General features: G+C 42.2%; 1 protein-coding gene and 1 long non-coding RNA gene across 15 annotated transcripts in view; one reads left to right on the top strand and one right to left on the bottom strand.

Annotated features, from left to right (window-relative positions):
• Positions 1-16,558, bottom strand: part of RARB (retinoic acid receptor beta) — a 352,738-nt gene extending 336,180 nt beyond the window's left edge. For 3 of the 8 annotated variants that reach the window (XM_080974915.1, XM_080974916.1, XM_080974924.1), the window contains exons 1-2: positions 16,452-16,558; positions 9,383-9,502 (exon numbers count right to left, since the gene is read on the bottom strand). The gene's annotated coding sequence lies outside the window, so the exon portion shown is untranslated. Of the gene's footprint in view, positions 1-5,888; positions 6,100-9,382; positions 9,503-14,943; positions 15,050-15,256; positions 15,365-15,737; positions 15,811-16,451 lie in introns of those variants that run through there. The other 5 variants (XM_080974920.1, XM_080974921.1, XM_080974923.1 and 2 more) reach the window with 5 other exon arrangements.
• LOC308459552 lies at positions 6,244-18,536 on the top strand. Of its 7 annotated transcripts, none has more exons than XR_013978126.1 (3): positions 6,244-6,389; positions 17,346-17,521; positions 18,089-18,536. It is a non-coding gene; the product is annotated as an uncharacterized lncRNA (long non-coding RNA). The 7 variants fall into 7 exon arrangements; XR_013978127.1 differs by lacking the exon at positions 6,244-6,389 and adding an exon at positions 15,088-15,220; XR_013978128.1 differs by lacking the exon at positions 6,244-6,389 and adding an exon at positions 15,226-15,336.
• Positions 18,537-19,035: the final 499 nt, after the last annotated feature.

The raw sequence follows: 19,035 nt of genomic DNA, 5'->3' as shown, positions 1-19,035 counted from the left end.
TACAACCATCCTTTCCTTTACAGTTGGATGGATATGTTGTTGCTGTTGGTATCTGTCTGTCTTGGGAGACAATAGTGCGCCTTCATGGGTGAAGCAGTCAAACTGTTGGAAGGTTACAGGCCCTCCATTGCTGTAAAGACCAATACAGGAGACACACGTTTTGTTGCAGCTGGGCCAAATGAGCGCGTCTGGTTGTGCTGCTGCAGATGCACCATGGTGTTTCTTCTTTCTGTGCTCCTCCCAGCAGTCATTCATCCTCTGGTCACTGCTATGGATGCACAACCTGACTCAACACATTGGGGTTGATGTTGCCAGCCTTCATGTCATGTTTGCAGACATCTTTGTAACACAGAGTTGGTCTGCCAACGGGCCCGGTGCTTGAAGCCATCTCCCCATAGAGCTTGTCATCGGAGATCCCACCTTCTTCCATTCTGTGCACATGACCAAGCAAGACGTCACTGAGGCAGGAGTGTGAACATGCTGGGAATGCGGGCAAGAGAGAGCACATCTTTGTTTCAGACTCTGTCCTGCCATGTGATGCCCAAAGTCTTTCTGACACAGCACATGCAGAAGGCTTTGAGGCGTCGCTCCTGGCTGGTCTAAGTTGCCCACTACCATAAAGCAGCATGCTCAAGCCTGGTAGAACTTCATCTTGGTATTGGACATTAGCATCACATTCTCCCATACTCTTTTGGAGAGGCGAGTCATTGCCATAGCTGCCTTGCCAATATGCTTGTCCAGCTCAGCATCAATGGAGAGGCTGCTGGTTATGGTGGAACTTAGGTAGACAAAATTGTCTTACCACCTCAAGTGTATGATCACCAATGCTGATGTGTGGAATGCTGGCGATGTCCTGATCCCTGCCAGGCTGATGGTAAGAATGAACGCCCTGAAGGCTTGGGCAAAACGGTTCATGAGTCTCTGTAGCGCTTCCTCAGAGTGTGCTGTCAAGGCTGAGTCTGCAGACAACATCTCTCATATAAGGACCTGCCCCATTTGTGTCTTAGAGATGTGTCGTTAATGCAAATAAGGTTCAGTCAGTCCTTGTACTGCTTAGCATAGACCCATCACTGTCATGGATCCTGAAGACAGTGCAATGATTTTCTATACACATCTCTTTAGGATGCTGCATGGATAGTATTTTTACAGTGCAGTCCTATGCATATTTACTCTGAAGTAAGTCCAACTGAGCTGATTTTCTTGTGTGTCCAGGATCTCAGCCTTAATCAGCAAAAACATCAGGAAGAACTTTATGCCAGTAAGTGCTGTTCGACAGTGGGATAGATTCCCATGAGAGGTGGTGGCCTCTCCTTCCTTGGAGGGTTTTAAGCAGAGGTTGGATGTCCATCTGCCATGTATGATCCTGTTTAGATTCCTGCATTGCAGGGGGCTGGACTAGATAACCCTTGGGGTCCCTTCCAAGTACAATTCTATGATTCTATGAAAAAGGACATCAAGTCCAAATACAGGACAAATGCAACTTCATGTATTTAACCCATTAAGAAGAAAAGATGTATGATCTGTAGCTAATGCCCAGTTTCGATTGATCTTTTCTGGAAAACAAGAAAAACAATGATTCTTGTTTATGCCTCTTTTATAAAGTGCATTTATACTCTAATGGATTTTAATGTTACAGCAAAGTACACTCCATACTTTGGCGCTTACAACAGACTTATGGAATCATTTGCCAAAGAGGGGTTATTAAATTTGGACTAGTACGTTTAAAGACATATCAAGGTTCTATGCTGTCACTTATATCAGAGCGCCTGAGAGTCAAGTAATAAGTGATATAAGAACAAAGTCAAGAGCACCATTAGAACCAAACCAAAATCAAGAGCACCATGGGAAATGTAGTTGGTGGGGCTGGTTGCTTTGGGAAATGGGGTGCCTTTCCTTTTTCACCAGCCCTTTGCAGTGAAAACAAAGCCATCATCTTCCCTTAAGAATGCAAGGAGAGTCTCCTGTTCTCACAGTAGCCAAGCAGACGGCTGTGAAAAACACATAAGCAGGATTCAAGCACAAGACTCTCCCCTCCTGTAGCTTCCAGCAGCTGGTATCAAGAAGCACTGTTGCCTTCCTTGCCATTATCAATGCAATCACATTCACAACAGGACCCGCAACTGCAGGCGCCCAAGTCACCACATCACTCCCAGGAGTGGCTTGGCTCAGGCATGGTAAGTGCCACCCCTCTCAGTGTGGTGCCCAGTGTCCCCCGACCCCCCCAGCTACTACTCTGATGGCACCAATACAGATCACGGATGTGAACCTCAAACTGTGCCAGAAAAATGATCAAACTTTTAGGCAGAGAACTTTTCAGCCAGTCCTTGTACTACTTAGGATAAACCCATCACTGTTGTGGATCCTGAAGGCAGTACATTGATTTTTCTAACCCAGCCCTACTGTTCGCTTCTACATAGTTCCAGCCTTATTTCAGACATTGTGATATACTGATATATTGTGATGTTTAGCTGGTGATATATCGCAGTGTTGAAAACCAGATATCACTGAGCCGTACCACGTACACATGCGCGCGCTCACACACACACACACAGAGGGAGAGAGGTGGAATCTACACACATATAAAAATGCTGTGAAAATGCTTTTTTTAAAAAAACGTTTTGAAAAATATATTGAATTTGCCATAGCTCACCATCACCATCTAGTGTCACATTTGCATATTGCACTTTACAGCACACTTGAAACGTTTTATTTGTCGCTCTATAGCCGAGTCCAGAGAGAAACTGAGAGAGAGACAGACAGAGATAGTAGTGGACACAGTGGGGAATGAGCTGGAGCCCTGAAACAACTAACTAGCCCAGGATGTGACAGAAGAGTTTCCAATTGCAGCAAAGAGCGCAAATTTCTAACGTGGGACCACTAATGCTGCAATTTTAGGCTCTGGACTTATGGCCTTCTGGTGATATACTCCTCTTTAAGGGGAAACATACTGCATTGGGGGGCCCTTACCAAACTGCTGCTGACTGGGGCCCTGGATTTCTGCCTCAAAGTCCTTTCCTGACACCACCAATGGGACCACTTATCTCTACAGATGGACACAGGTGTTATGCACAGGAACACAGGTGCAGTCCTTACCCAACTTTTGTTCGACCTCTTTAGCTGTTTAACAGACTGCAGCCTGTACCACGAACAACAAAAATTGGTCCCTGGTAATTTATCTAAACACGGTCACATGCATTCTTCTTCAAACATAGCTCTGTGGAAGTGAAAAGCTTACATCTTTGCATCAGCAGATAGTGTTCTTGGAAAAGGTACTACTGCCAACTTTTATGGGGGAAGTGCAAAGAGATGTGAGGAGATAAACCCGAAAATTTGTATACAGTTTTTGTAGATTTGCCATCCACCATAATCAATAAACGCAAAGGACTGTTTCAATCTGATTACATTAAAGATTGTGGAGTGGTTTCCCTTTTTCTTTCCCCCATAACTCTTCAGCACATAAAACAAACATCGTACCCACTTTCCTTACTTTTAATTTATTAAATAGCAGCCAGGAGTTTAAAGCAGTAGTATTTTATCCCTCTCACCCTCACACACACAAAACCATTATCTAAAGCAACACATTCAAGACCTATATCCAAAAGGTAGATAATGATGTTAAATACAAGCTTTGGCAATAAAACTCCATTTTCCTTTTGCAAAGTGAACAGATAAAGGCCAGAAGGATGTGAAGTTCCTGATTTAATTTCAATCAGAAGCTGATCAAAATTGGACACATAGCTGCTGCAGGGTAGATCAAATTTGCATTCTGGCTGAATTTCATTCCATAAAATGTTCAACCTAATCTAAAACTGGGGCTTTTTGCTTGACTTTCCAAGGAAGAGCCTATTAGTTCTCCAACAAATCTGTGTGCATCAAGGATTCTTTTATCCACAGAAATGGGGTTAACATACAATTTAGCTATTCATTTATGCAAACGATAGTAAACAGAATTATAAAAGACAGATAATAAAGAGCAAATGAGGTTATTTTGTTTCCCGCTTTATGTTGTCAGACTTCTGAGCATAGTTTAGTGTTTTCTATTCATGACTTTAGAATATCAAATTACTCCCTGATGATGTCTCAGATGTGCTTTTGTCTGCAAATGAGAAGGAATAAAATACCAAGGCATTAACGTTAAATTACAATCGTTAATGGTGTAAATACGAAAATAATTACTGCATCGTATCATCAATTGTTATGTGTTCATTACCTAAGTCCTTGCAAAGCTTTCGCTTTCTTGTTAACAATTATTTTTACTTTGTTTTTGGCTGGCTATTTTATGGCTTCCCAGGCACTTTAGCAGCATTCAGCACTTACACAAGCCATTTAATCCTGTTTAAAGCTTCATTTAAAAACTTCCTCTCGGATACTTCTTAACTGCAGGGGCCACGCTTCCCACTTCTGTCCTGATGCTCAGAAGCATAGCACAGGCACTGGGGGAAACAGAGACATTTGTCACACAAGATTATCTAAAACCCAGCAAAAGAGCTAAAGTCTCCAAATCTCCTTTTAGCCCGTTCTCGGATGTAGCTCTGCTGCAAAAAATAAAAATAAAAATCGATCACACTACCGCTTTCACCAGCACAACATATAGTATGAGCTCCAGTGCGCACAAGGCAGGGCAACAGCTTCATCCGGCTGCATTTTTATTGCCTCTACTCCCCCTCGCCCTTAAGCAGAAATTGCAACTTTCCTCCCCGTAAGCTGCCAAAAGTGAGCTCACATGCACACAATACTGGTTTTGCTGATGGCAGCTAAAAATGCCACTCGCCACAATTCTTCTCAGCCCGTGACCCTTCCCTCTCGGGTTAACTCTTTTATCATTTTGATGGATTCCGGCTGCTTCACTGCCCATTAAGCACCCCTGGCCATTTGCAAACCCACATTTGGGGGGCGCGCAAAGAGATGCACCAATGCAAAATTGGATCATCGTCATCGTTATTTAGGGAGAGATATAATAATAAAAACAACAGCAGCAGCAGCCATCTGCTGTCATGGTGAAAAGGAGCCACCTGCTCTTGAGCCAACAGCCAAACTTCTAAACAGCACCGCTTCTGAACTCGTCCCAAATTTTAAACGCACTAACGGAAAAGCACGAGGACTAGAAGCCTGGAAAGACTTTTACGCGCGAATGGACTCGCTCCTGCAGCACCTCTCCACTTTCGAAACATGCAACATCATTTAAACACTTTGAAAGGTTATCGAGATTCATTCCGAAACCAGATGCACAACCTCCCTGCTGTCCAAAAGTCGCCGGAGCCTGGCAGGGCACTGCCACCCGAACCTGATGCAAACTTTATTCTAGCTAGACCCTTGCGCTGCTGGCACAGAAAGGGGGCGGGGAAAGAGCGAGGCTCCCTCTGCCCCGGGGAAAAGCAGCAGCAACAGCAGTAGCGCTACCGGCCCTACCACGCCAGGCTTGCAAAAGCAAAGCCGCTCGCCCTTGCAAGCCACAGCTCCTCACAAAAGCAATGCCAGCAGACCCCCCCCCCCTCTCCCAAGCGCAACTCCAGCCCCGTGGCTAAAGTCGGCCAACTCCTCGGAGTGACTTTTCGCATGAGTTGGGTGGCTTGCAAGATCCGCTGCCCCCCCCCCCCCCGCGGCACGCTCGACTGCATAAGAGACTGGAAAGCAAGCAAACAAGCAAACAAACCAACAAAAGGGGGAGGGATGCTTTAAAGCCGAAACAGCGGCCGCAGCAAAAGCAGCCGTATGGATGAATGGGGACCCCGCCGACTGCGCGCATCTCCCCTGAAGGATGTGCGATTTGCAGGAGAAAGTCTTCAGGAGCCGGGATTTTGAGCATGAGCGCGAAGGATGATGCACCTGATGGCCGGAGCAGCCCCCTCCGCCGGCTCCTCGGCTGCTTCGCCCAGCGCCTTGCTTACCCGTGCATACTAGTATGCCATGCAGAGGGATGGAGAGGTAGGAGCACACGCGACTACAATGGAGACGGCATGAGCACGGCCTTTACCTTGGCGAGGGGTGGGTGTGTGTGTGTTTGTATCTGTGTGCGCGCGCGCGCTTCTGCTGCCGGGCGCCGCGGCGATCGCCTCCTGTCAAAGCAGCGCTCGGCGCTTCTTCCCGACCCGGAGGAATAGCAGCACCCGGTATCCCCGCGCCGCTGCCCGCGCCGGTCCACGTGCCGCTCCGCCACGCCCACTGGCGCGCTCTCCCAGCTCCCGATTTGCCTCTCCCGCCGCTGCCGTGGTGCTTTCGGAGCTGCTGCCTTGCAACGCTTGGGCAACGCATTTGCAGGCTGGCCCGCGCGACGCAGAGCGGCGTCTCTCTCTCTCTCTTTCGGCTTCTGCCCTGCCCACGTTGAAGAAGGAAACATGGGCTGGGCTGGGGCGGTGGAAAAGGGAAGGTAGGAGGCAGTCCGGCTCCAGGTTTGTTGGTTTGTTATTCAGAACCCGCCTTTCATTTCAGCGGATCCCAAAAATACAGATGCTATAACTCGCCGTTTCAAAAGTCATGCATCGTTCCAAAAGAAAACACTTAGCAATAAGACCTGGGAAAACCGAAGAGCAGGTTGCTTGGTTAATTACTGCACCGGAATTTCGAAAATGCCCCAGATTTAGACAAGACACTCTTCACGGCCCCACAGTGGTGCGGTCAGGTATTCTTAGACTGGAGGCAATGGCTTTTCAGTCACTCCAACCCTTTTGATGGTGATGCATATTATTTTGCTTCAAAATCAAGGCCGGATTAAGACATTTAGAACCCCTAGGCGCTTAAAAGATTTGGGCGTAGCCCATGTATATCTAGTTCAAAATATAAACAAGAATAAATGGCAAAATAAAATTTCATTTTTTGATGTGAAACCTACAATTGGATGGAAAATAATGTTTATTTTTGTATATTTGTAACAATAATTTTATTTTTGTTGAGCTGCACCATATGGCCCATGGTAAATCTGACAAAGAATTTATGTGGTGCTCCCCTTTCCCTTGATGTCCTAAGCACATGCTCATTTTGCTTAATGGTTAATCCAGCCCTGTTCAAAATGTAATAAGCCAACTCCGGAGTTTGGGGGCTGCACTTAATGCCCAAAATCCTGCCCTGAGGGCACCGCAGTCTCTTCACTGCTGTTATCACCAGTCACTGCAACTCTGCATCATCAACACTGCTAGCACCTGTCATGTATGACTTAGCTGAGATTCCTGCCTCACAGGGGGTTGGACTAGATGACCCTCAGGGTCCCTTCCAACACTTTGATTTTGAGATTTCCTGGCAGAGAGTATTAAGCACATAAGAAAAGTTCTGTGGATCCCATCAAAGGATGCCTCTGAGAAGCCCACAGGCAGGGTCTGAGCTCAACAGCACTTTTCTCATTTGTGCTCCCCTGTGTACTAACTCTGATATTGGAGATAGTACACAGACATCATGGCTAATAGTGATTGAGAGCCTTATTGTCCATGAATTTGTCAAATCCTCATTTGTAGCCATGCAGGTTACATCACTACCTCTTGTGAGAGTGAATTCCATAGTTTAAAAAATGTGCTCTAAATCTTCCCAAATCTTCCAGCATTCCGTTTCATTGGATGACCCTGGGTTCCAGTATGAAAATGAGAGGAACATGTATTTCTGTTCACTTTCTCTCTAGACCATGAATGTTTTCTTCACCTTTTTCCATGTTCCCCTTCACTTGCCTTTTTTCTAAACTCAAAAACTCAAAATGTTTCAACCTTTCCTCATAGGGATGTTATTCTAGACCCATGATCGTTTTGGCTGGCCTTTTTCTGAATCTTTTCCAGCTCTACAATGTTCTTTCTGAGGTGCAGCAAACAGAATTGTACACAGTATTCCTAGCCTGGCCAAACTATGGATTTGTACAGTGGAATGATATTTGCAGTTTTATTTTCAGTCACTCTCCTAATTATCCCCAACATGGAATTTTCCTTTTTCACAGCCGCTGCATACTGAGTTGACATTTACCTTCATCCCGATCGGACAAATGAAGCCTGGTCACAAACTCAAATCCCTTTTCTGCTCAATCGCCAGTGAATATCATTTGTTACTTGAATTCCCATAATGCAGAAGTCCTTTGGGAGCTCCACCCAATTTTTTTTTCTTCCCACCCTGAACAGCTTGACCACTTCACTGCTCACTCCTACTCTAGGTTATTTATGAACAACTTTAAAAGTACCAAGGCCAATACCCCACTTGTCACATCCATCCATTGGGAGAACTATGTTTAGTTCTACTCTCAGTTTCCTTTAGTTAATAGTTACTGACCTGCCTCTTATCCCATGACTGCTAAGCTTACTCAGGAGTCTTTTATGAGAGACTATTGACAACTTCTTGAAAGTCACAATGTCTACTGGATCTCTCATGCTTACTGACACTGTCAAATAATGCTAAACAGTTAAGTAGACAGCACTTATCCCTGCAGAAGCCATACTGATTATTCTTCAACAATAATTGTTCTTCTATATGCTTGGTAATTCAGTTTTTAATTGTGTGTTCCACCAGTTTTCTCAGAACCAATTATAAGCTAACAGCTCTATCATTTCCTAGAACCTCCACATCCTTTTTTAAAAAATAAATAATTGGTGTTACTTTGGCTATTTCTTCTTTTGCATTGGATTGAACTAATTTGTTCTAGCCCAGCAAAATCTCTTGACTGGAACTCTTACACACAGGAATCATTAAAGCAGGAGTCGCCAACATGGTGCAATCAAAATATCATGGACTACTTCTCCCATCAGCTCCAGCTAGCATTGCTAGTAGTCAGGGATGATGGGAGTTTGAGTCTAACAATTTCAGAAAGCACCACATTTGACCACCTTTACATTACAGGCTTTGCCATCTCCCTAGGTTTGACTGGGCCAGTCCCTGCTGGTTGCTGCACCAGACCATTATTCCTATGTATTTTGTATTTTTAAATAGTAAAGCAAAGCAAAAAAAAGCACAGTAGGTGCAAGCATTGCCCTGGTTTTGACAGGTTTCCTAGTTTTGCAATTGTATTTGAACACCATAGTGCAGAACTATATCTGGATACAGTTGTAACTTCGTTCTCGAACGCCTTGATACTTGTACGTTTTGGCTCCCGAACACTGAAAACCCGGAAGTGTTCCAGGTTCTGAACGTCTGACGCAGCTTCCACGGCTTCTGCTTTGAGTGCAGGAAGCTCCTGCAGCCAATCGGAAGCTGTGCCTTGGTTTTTGAACATTTTTGGAAGTTGAACGGACTTCCAGAATGGATTACGTTTGAGAACCAAGGTACCACTGTATTTCCTACCTTCCAAAGCATGTTTTTTACACTATTACACAGGTCTAAGGGACGTTTGCAACTTCCAGGAAATGTAGTTTGATATTTAGGCAGCTATCCTATAACTACTTACCTAGGAGTAAGCCCCATTGAACTCAGTGGTACTTACATGCATAGGATCGTACTGCATGTCTCCCAGTACATAAAACAGGTTCATAGCCTTCCACCCTATCCAGGACTCGTTCATCATCTTGGTGCAATTTATCTTGGTTTGGTGGCTGCAGAGTCTCTACAGATAAACACAACAGAGGAAAAACAGATGAATCAGATCTTTGACAGCCATAATGGGTTCAAGGTAGCATTATGTAAACATTATTAAGTGCAATAAACACATGTCAGCATTAGACACTCTTGTGTGGATGAGCCAGTAAGAGTTACCATGAACTTCTTAGTCATAATGTCTTTCTAACTTTATGTAGATAGTATAATAGCAGTTCAAGCAGTGCTGCAGCCTTGACGGGAAATCTTTACCCTGTAATAGATAGGCCAGGTCTGAAAGAGTGCCACTGGAAGACTGTACGCTTTCATTCATATAGATGCTGCGCATTTGTCGGACTGACAGGGGGGCCGGCCACCAGCTTTTTGCAGTGTAATTACTAGTAGAGCAGTGTTTTAGAGGCCCTGATTGCTCCCGCCCATCTGGAAAAAAGGTGCGGTGTGACAGTTTTAACGTGAAATGTAGAACTGTTTCCTGAATGGTGATTTTTAACTCTGCTGAAATAGGTATTTTTGCATTCTTACACAAGTAAGAAGAGGGAGGATAAATGTCAAGGTTCAGGGAATCCGATCTTTCCCATGCTGGACAATCAAGAATTGGAATCAGGAGTCAGCAATTTTTTTCAGCAGTCCCTCAGACCCCGTGGGGGGCCGGACTATATTTTGAAGAAAATATATTTTATTTAAATTTTGTAAATTTTATTAAATGATTTTGTTTAAAATGCATCTGTGGGTTATTTGTGGGGCATAGAAATTTGTTCATTTTTTTCTCTCCAAAATATAGTCCAGCCCCCCACAATGTCTGAGGGACAGTGGACCGGCCCCCTGCTGAAAAAGTTTGCTGACCCCTGCTCTATATGTTGTTGTACACCAGCTCCCATCATCTCTGGCCACTGACCAGGCTATCTGAGGCTGATGTAAGTTGGGAGTCCAACAATTTCTGGAGTGCCACACAGGTTCCCCACACCTGCCCTAGGCACCCTAAGAAAGTTTACAGCCTTCTACTTGAGGCGCTTCACTTTCCCCTCTTGCACTAGCCATTTTCTGCTACTCCAACAGCAGGAAGTTCCACAAATTAACACTTAGTCCTCCAGACGAAGCTAGGGACTGGTCTACTCTTGTGCTACATCTTGCAAATTTCAATCCTTCCACGCCAAATGCTCCAAAAGGAAAATGTAAGTAGACGACAGCATTTTATTATGTTGTCTGTCAGTTTGCTTTTTATTATGTTTATAACATTGATGTACTGTAATGTGTTTTTATGTAATGTGGGATCTTTGGATAAAGGGTGGTATATAAATAGAATATTTATAATAAATTGGATATTTATAATAAATTAATAATAAATTGAATATTTATTAGTAGTAGTAGTAGTAGTAGTATTACTCATGTTCCTTTTTCTATTTCTTCCTCACCTCCATCACAAACACAGGTTGGGGGTGTTTTAAATGCCCCCTTCTCAAGATTAAGTGTTTTAGTGACAAGGCCAGATTTGAATCAGCAGTCTGGCCCCACCCCTTGATAATGATTGACAGGAGGGGGTGGAGACAGAGTGGAGAAATTAGGGCAGTGCAGCTGGTAGGTGAGTGGGCTTTGGGATCAACATTCAACCCCCATAGTGGGGAATCTCAAGCCCAAAGACCAATAGCGGCCCTCTAAACCTCTCCACCTGGCCCTTGGATCTCTCTCTCCAGGTCATACCTCTCCCCGGCTCTGCTCTGCACCCTCCCTGAGTGTTTTTGCCCAGATAGACTGTGTACCTAAGTACTGACAATGCCTACTACTTGTCTGGATGGTGGACACAGAGGAATGGGTGGGGCTAAAATACTGTGCAAAGGTTCCATTTTCATTTGTTGCTCCACCCACTTTGCCTCTGGCTTCACCCTTCATTGATATATGGCCCTCAGAAGGTTCTGCAGAAAGGAATGTGGCCCCTGGTCTAAGAAAGGGCCCCCACTCCAGCTCAAACCCTTTCTACACACACACATAAATAAAATCGGGACAGAACTAAATTCTCTATGTTCTCTCTCCCCCTGACACATGTGCACAGTGCCAAATTTGATGACCCCTTTGCTAGCTGAGACTAATGGCCAATATTTAATATGATGTAACGTGTTTTCTTCTTTCTGCGTTTTCCATCGCACTTCCAGTCATGCCAAACCAGATTTCCTAACCCTGGTCTCTCTTCCACTACTGATCTAGTATGGGGAAGATTCCTATCTCGCTTCTTTCCCATTCTGGGTTCTGTGATTATTTAAAAACTGTAATTGCATTAGAGATGTAGAAAACATAGCACGGAAAACCTGGCTCTGGTACCAGTGAAAATGGATACTTGGTTAAATGCAGGCTAGCTGTTCTCTCAGTTCAAATCCCTTTAAGGCATGGCAGCTCTCATCAAACACAAACATTTTCATTTTAATACCAGAAATTAAATGATTAGGACAGCTCAATTAACTTCTATTGTTACAACTAGAACATAGGGATAATAACAATAATTTAGCTTATTTGAGGCATGGGCCAGGGCCCGTTGCAGACTAACCTGGGATCACCAAATTAATTTCACTTCAGACATTTGCTCGTAGAGATGAGAAGCGCAAGTAAGTGATTTCACCATTATGAATCCCTGTAGTGCTCTTATCTTTGTTAAGCCCCTTTTATTCGCAGCTAGAACTTGAGTGTGACATCCAAAAGTATAGCAAAAGAAGTTAAACAAGAAATAATTGATCAAAGGAGCTTTTGCCAAGGATGTTAGAAAGTGACGTAATCACTCGTTTCCACAGAATCAGATATTAGCATATTCATTTGCGGGCTAGTTTTTAAATCACCACAATAGATATATATTAAAATAATTGTTAATCTTGCAGGAATACAGTGAAATTGCCCTTAAATACACACTTCGGGAGCAAATTTCCTTTGAGGGCACTACACAGCAATATTTTGACAACTTAATTGATTCACAGATCCACACTGGCGTCAATTCCATTGGCAATTTTTACTTTAATTATTCACAAGGCACCAATTGCGTTAAGAAGTTGGTAGTTTAATTCCATGTTTCTATACAATCTTAATTACAGTTTTTAAATAATCACAGAACCCAGAATGGGAAAGAAGCGAGATTGGTATCTTCCCCATACCAGGTTAGTCTGCAACGGGCCCTGGCCCATACCTCAAATAAGCTAAATTATTGTTATTATCCCTGTGTTCTAGTTGTAACAATAGAAGTTAATTGAGCTGTCCTAATCATTTAATTTCTGGTATTAAAATGAAAATGTTTGTGTTTGATGAGAGCTGCCATGCCTTAAAGGGATTTGAACTGAGAGAACAGCTAGCCTGCATTTAACCAAGTGTCCATTTTCACTGGTACCAGAGCCAGGTTTTCCGTGCTATGTTTTCTACATCTCTAATGCAAAGATGAGAAACTTGTGGCTGTTCAGATTTTGTTGGACTCTCAGCTCTCATCAGTCCCATCCAGCCTCATCAATAGTAGTCCAACGACACCTGGAGGGGCTACCCTGTTTTAAAGAAATGGAACCACTTGGGTGCAAGGCATATTCTGTAAATGCCCTGGGTTCAAACAAACGAATGAATGAATGGCAGGCAGGCAGGACAGAAGCAATAACTTTTAATCTCCCCCCCCCCCCGCCCAAATCTGGGACATTTGCAGACTGCTTTTATTGGTATTTGGCTAGCTTCTGTCAGAAAATAGAATACTGACTAGAGGAAACATTGGTTTGATCTAACAAGACAATGATGTTGATGGATTTTATCCTACTCTTCAGCCACAAAAAGTGAATGGAAGTGATAATGCAATCCCTACCCTCAGGTTTACTGTGTGTGTGTGTGTGTGTATGCATAACACAAAAGGAAAAGGGACTGGTAGGGAGGAACTGAAAAGCTAGCTCAGGCACTGTTTCTTAAGTTACGGAATTTTTGTAGTGACCAGATAGGAGAAAGAACAGAACAGAACAGAATAGAATAGAATATTCATCTTAAAATTCCTCAGCATAGCATATAAGCAAGGAAGAGAGTATTACTGATGCATAGGATGGTCTTTAAAGCCATTATATCCACAGCATACATTTAAGCACATTTATGCTTTAATTCCCCCCCTCAAATAATTCTGGGAACTGTGGTTTGTTAAGAGTGCCCAGAGGACATCCCTTACAGAGCTATAGCTTTCAGATGTCCACTAAAGGTCACAGAATGGGCTGTTTCTTCTTATTATTTTTTTAAATGATATTTATTAAAGTTTCAAAGAAAAGATTACATAGATAAAGAGAAAAGAAAAAGAAAGAAAAAAGAAAAAATACAAATTACAGAAAAAAGATAAAAAAAACTTAAAAAACACATCGATCTTTCCATACCTTACATTTCATTTCCTTACTTCCCTGACTTCCTCACACCTCCCCTTTTGTATTCCCGTTTACAAAATCCTTTCAGCAAATCCTTACCCTCTTTCATTTATCTTTACTCTGTACCTATTATAACTATATATTTTCATCCATATAACTATCAATATTTACATATTCTTGTTAACCTTATTACCAAAACCACTTATTTTCAGTCCAACATCATTTTAACATTCATTAATTTTACAGTATTTCTGCAAATAGTCTTTAAACTTCTTCCAATCTTCTTCCACCAACTCTTCTCCCTGGTCTCGGATTCTGCCAGCCATTTCCGCCATTTCCATATAGTCCATCACCTTCATCTGCCATTCTTCCAAAGTGGGTAAATCTTGTGTCTTCCAATACTTTGCAATAAGTATTCTTGCTGCGGTTGTAGCATACATAAAAAAAGTTCTATCCTTCTTTGGCACCAATTGGCCGACTATACCCAAGAGGAAGGCCTCTGGTTTCTTCAGGAAGGTAAATTTAAATACCTTTTTCATTTCATTATAGATCATCTCCCAGAACGCCTTGATCTTTGGGCACATCCACCAAAGGTGAAAATGGGCTGTTTCTTCTTAAACGCCAGAGCCCCAACTCATGATAGGGTTATTTTTGAGCGTTCAGTTGTTCAGCTTACATATTTGTAAATAAACTCAAATATACACTTATTTTCTCATCTGGATAAGACTTCAATTTTCTGAAGGAAGGCTTCCTTCTTCTAATATCTTTCCTCTGCTTGCTAACCACGCAAGTATCCTGTTGGCCTTGGTGGTACTTTTCCTGATCTGCAGTGTACCTTTCAGCTTAGCTTCTGTGATTGTGGTTTTTGAGTGTCTCCCAAACATCCTGGATAAATTTAGCTCCCTTGACTCTTTGGGAAAGCACCCACAACAACATTCTTCTATGTATTTGCCCATAGTTCATTTTAGAACTGAAATACTGATATAGATTCTATTTTATTTTGGGGGTATCCATTTTGTATTCCTCTCTTCTGTAAAACTTCAGATATATAATACTCATACCCTCCAACACTTTGAAGCCAAAATCTGAGTCACCGTCTTACCATTTCTTACAAGAGCATGGCAGCCATTTTGGTTACCACAATCTCGCATGATTTCACCCGCCCACCCTGCCCCAAAAAAGGACTTTTGGTGAGCATGGCCCCCCAAAACACACATTCAGGGCACCGCACAAGATCGCAGCCTCAAAAAAAGCATTTTTGGGGGGCGGGGAGAAGAATCACACTGCAAATTCATGTGAGATTGCGATGATCAAAATGGCCGCTGTTCCCTCACGTTAAAAAACACTGGGTGTCCCAGTTTTTCCAGGACACTTGCAGGGCATGTAATCATTCATTCATTGCATTAATATCCTACCTTTTTTTTCTCCAAAGAGCTCAAGGTGGCATACATGGTCTCCTCCTGGACTCATTTAATCCCCACAACAATCCTGGGAGGTAAACTAAGCTGAGAGGATATGACTGGCCTAAGGTCATCCAGTGAGCTTCATGGATTTGAACCTTGGTCTCTCAGGTCTTAGTCCAACATTCAAACCAATACACCACAAACTATTTACTTTTATAAGCTGTGCTGACTCCCCCCCCCCCGGCCCATCTTTTTCTGTTTCAGTGGATTATATTTTAGTAAACTGGATAAATGGGTGTATTCTGAATATGACTAGCGTCGTATGGATTTGCTTGTTTCTGAGATATTGTGACCAGAACTCTGACTATTGAACAACCAGATATGGATGCGCCAGTTGATTTAAATGTATGGCCTGCTTTATGCACAAGGCTTCTGTACATATAAACATACTTCAGAACAGACAAATATGTATACGTTATACAATAAAAACCACCTGTTGCCGATCTATATTCTATTGCCGACAGGGTGAAGCAGAACAATCGGGTGCCTTGTGACCCTCAACAGCCTCACTCCTGTCCCTTTTAAATTTATCTCACGGATCTGAAATATCTTAACTTGTATTATTTTTTTAATACATTTTTATTGGAAATTTTATTTACAACATAACATGAACTCCCCACCCCCAATAAAGAAATCCACCCTTATTAAACATGAACATAACATACAATAAGCATAACATACAACAATACAAACAACCAAATAAAAGACTTCCTTTATCCTGTATTTAAGTTATAATTAGAAAAATCTTAAAGGAAACAGCTTATAAGAAGTAAATAAGGAGGCCAGATGCCAGATACTGAAATGTCTTAACTTGTAATGCCAATAAAGGGATTTGTATTGTATTGTATTGTATTGTATTGCCTCTCAGGACCATCCTTCCAGCCATGCCTGGGCTGTTGTAATATCTTCCTAGAATACCAGCAAAATGGCCTGGTCACAAAAAGTGATGGCCTGGTCATAATTTTGAAAACGGAACGGGTTTTGCTGAGTTGTCGTGTATGTGTGTATTTGAATAGGGGACATGGAGGGAAGGGATGTCTTAAAATAAAATGAGAGAGCGTGAGTCTCATGGGGAAAACGAACAAGAGAAGCGAGGACGAAGGGACATGGATGAAGCTCTCCAATACTAATAAAAGGCTTCATTCACCTCAGGCCCAGAGCAAAAAGTGCTGTACTTGCACCTTGGTATTAAACAATAAAAGAAACAAGAGAGGCCTGTCATTCAGGGAGAAGATGCGCCTCTGACTTCCATTCAGTCTGATGTGGATAAAAAAGGGAGGGAAAAACCTGGGGAGGAGAGGGTTTGATTAATGAGCTTTTGTGGTTGTTTGTAACCAAGTTCACCCCTATTTTGTCCACATTAAGGTAACCCCGTTTCAGACTAACTGCTAAATGTTTATATTGCAACTAGCTGCTAAATGTTTCTTTCTCATTGCTCTTCTCCATGCTGGCTTCATAGATTTAGGCACGTGGCTGATAAGGTAAAAATATTCACCTGGGTTATTATCTTAGCTTTCAAAAACAATGAAGAGAAAAAGTACATAATAAAACATTTGCATGTCATTTGTTTAGGGTTTTTTTTAAATGAAGGTTTCAGAATAGTCTGAAGGAATTGTATAGGGCAAATGTATCTACCATCTTGTTTTCACCTTTGCAGATAACAATAATCAATAATAATAATAATAATAATAATAATAATAATAATAAATATTTATTTATACCCCTCCCATCTGGCTGGGTTTCCCCAGCTACTCTGGGTGGCTACTCTTGTGTATCCTACATAGAATTCCTTAATAGTTTTCTGTGGGTTTCTGGGTGGCTGTTGCATTTGACAACCAAAATGGAAGTTCTTTCCAGACATTTTCCTGGACAGTTACATAAAATTTGCAACAATCCAGCTCCCTGACAGAATTGCCGTACAATAAGAGACACTTGCCAGATGGCCTCAATTCGTGAGAAATATGTGTTTCTAATGCACACACGTCAAAACCAATTCAGCATGCAATTTTAACCTTGGGGATTTGACTGTTTTTTCCGACAGAATCTGTTGCTGGTGGAGACGAAAACATTATTGAAAATGCTGAACCGCTACATAGAGGAACAGGTCAAGACAAACAAACAGGGTCAACTTACTCAGTGAGGTCCTACCTATTCAGTTTCCTTTTGAGGAGAATTTTCAGGTATGGAACTAGAATGTCATTTTTTCATGTGTGAAAGGTATGTGCATCTACCATCAAAGGCACATTGAAAGTGGTCCAGTACAAAAAGCTCATTGTGCAACAACTGAACTATCAACCGCAGCCTACCTAAAAGCCTGAAATCTCTAGCCTGCTTCAAGGCAACATATAACTCAAACAACAAAGACCAGAAGTGCGGAGGTGTCTATTCTTGCAGGCATAGCTTTGAGCAAAAGAGCGTATTGCATAATCACAGCTTATTGCATAATCACTGCCTTTATAAAAAGGCAGATATAAGTGTAGAAAGAATGAAGGCAATGGGATTGAGGGTTAAGGCACTGGTGATGTAACACAGTGATACCCCACAGCTGGCTAAGGAACATAATTTAAAAAGAGGAAAAGCGTCACCAAAGCAGATGGCACAAATTTGCATATAATCTACATATGGTAATTAGTACTTACGGATGTACATTTATAAGTAATTACTGTACTTTCAAAGGAAATGTGATACATCTCATCATGACTGTGACCTGTTTTGTTGTTCAGTCTGCTATATAGGTGCTAACCGTTGATGCCTCTTTATGTCTCTCCTTCCCACTTCTTAAAGGTTTATCCTTAAACGAAACTTGAACAGAATAAGCCAGAGTTGACGGATTGAAATCTTCTATGTAATTGAAGTCACGTGTAGTAGACAGCCCTTCTTTTAACCAGCTAAAGATTTTGTCTTTTTCGAAGGTTCCAGAAGGGGTGTTCTTCAGCCTATTTTAAAAGTGATTTATTGCGCCTTGGCTTGAAGTTGCTTGTGATGAGGGGCAAGCAGAAATGCTCTAAATGTATAAATATCCAAATGTATGGTACAGCATGAAGTACCCACTTGTGCGGCTTAAAAACAGAGTGTCTTACTGAAAATTAAAGCTACAACAAATGCTTGTTTTTAAGTGATCAACCATTACTTTTGGTATTACAAGCATGTGTATATAGATCCCTTATAGCTTACTGTCATGTAATGCTTTATAAATGATACTTAATAAACAACAGCTGTGAGTCTTACAGAAGTATTCATCAAGGCACACATTCATTAATGGTAAATCACTTTTGACTGGTAAGATGCTAGTGGCTGGCATGTAATCTTTTAATGGCCTGTGCTTTGAGTAATGCAGGTCAATTCTTTTGTCATGAAGTAATACAGGAGGAATAATGTGCTAGTGTTTTCGTAAGGACAAAATAGTTATAAAAGCTCACTTGGCTATCTGTGGGCTATGATGGTTGCGGAAGAGATGAGGCAACCTTTGCCAACCTAGTGCACAGTGGACTAGGGCTGATGGGAGCTGTAGACGAGAAAATCTGGAGGGCGCCATGTTGGTGAAGACAATAGTATCTATGCAGACTTGCTATCTGTTACGTTAGTGAACTATCATTATAGTTATTGTTGGTTTTCTTTCCATTTTTAATTTGTATGCTGCCTTTCAACATTACTGTACTAAAAGTAGTCTAAAACCCACATTTTGTTGTTGCTATTGGCATCTGTCAGTCTCAAGAGTCAATGGAGTGCAC

The sequence above is a fragment of the Podarcis pityusensis genome (assembly GCF_964106645.2).
Source record: "Podarcis pityusensis genome assembly, chromosome: 12".
Classification (NCBI taxonomy): domain Eukaryota; kingdom Metazoa; phylum Chordata; class Lepidosauria; order Squamata; family Lacertidae; genus Podarcis; species Podarcis pityusensis.
This window is presented reverse-complemented; position numbering and strand designations above follow the sequence as displayed.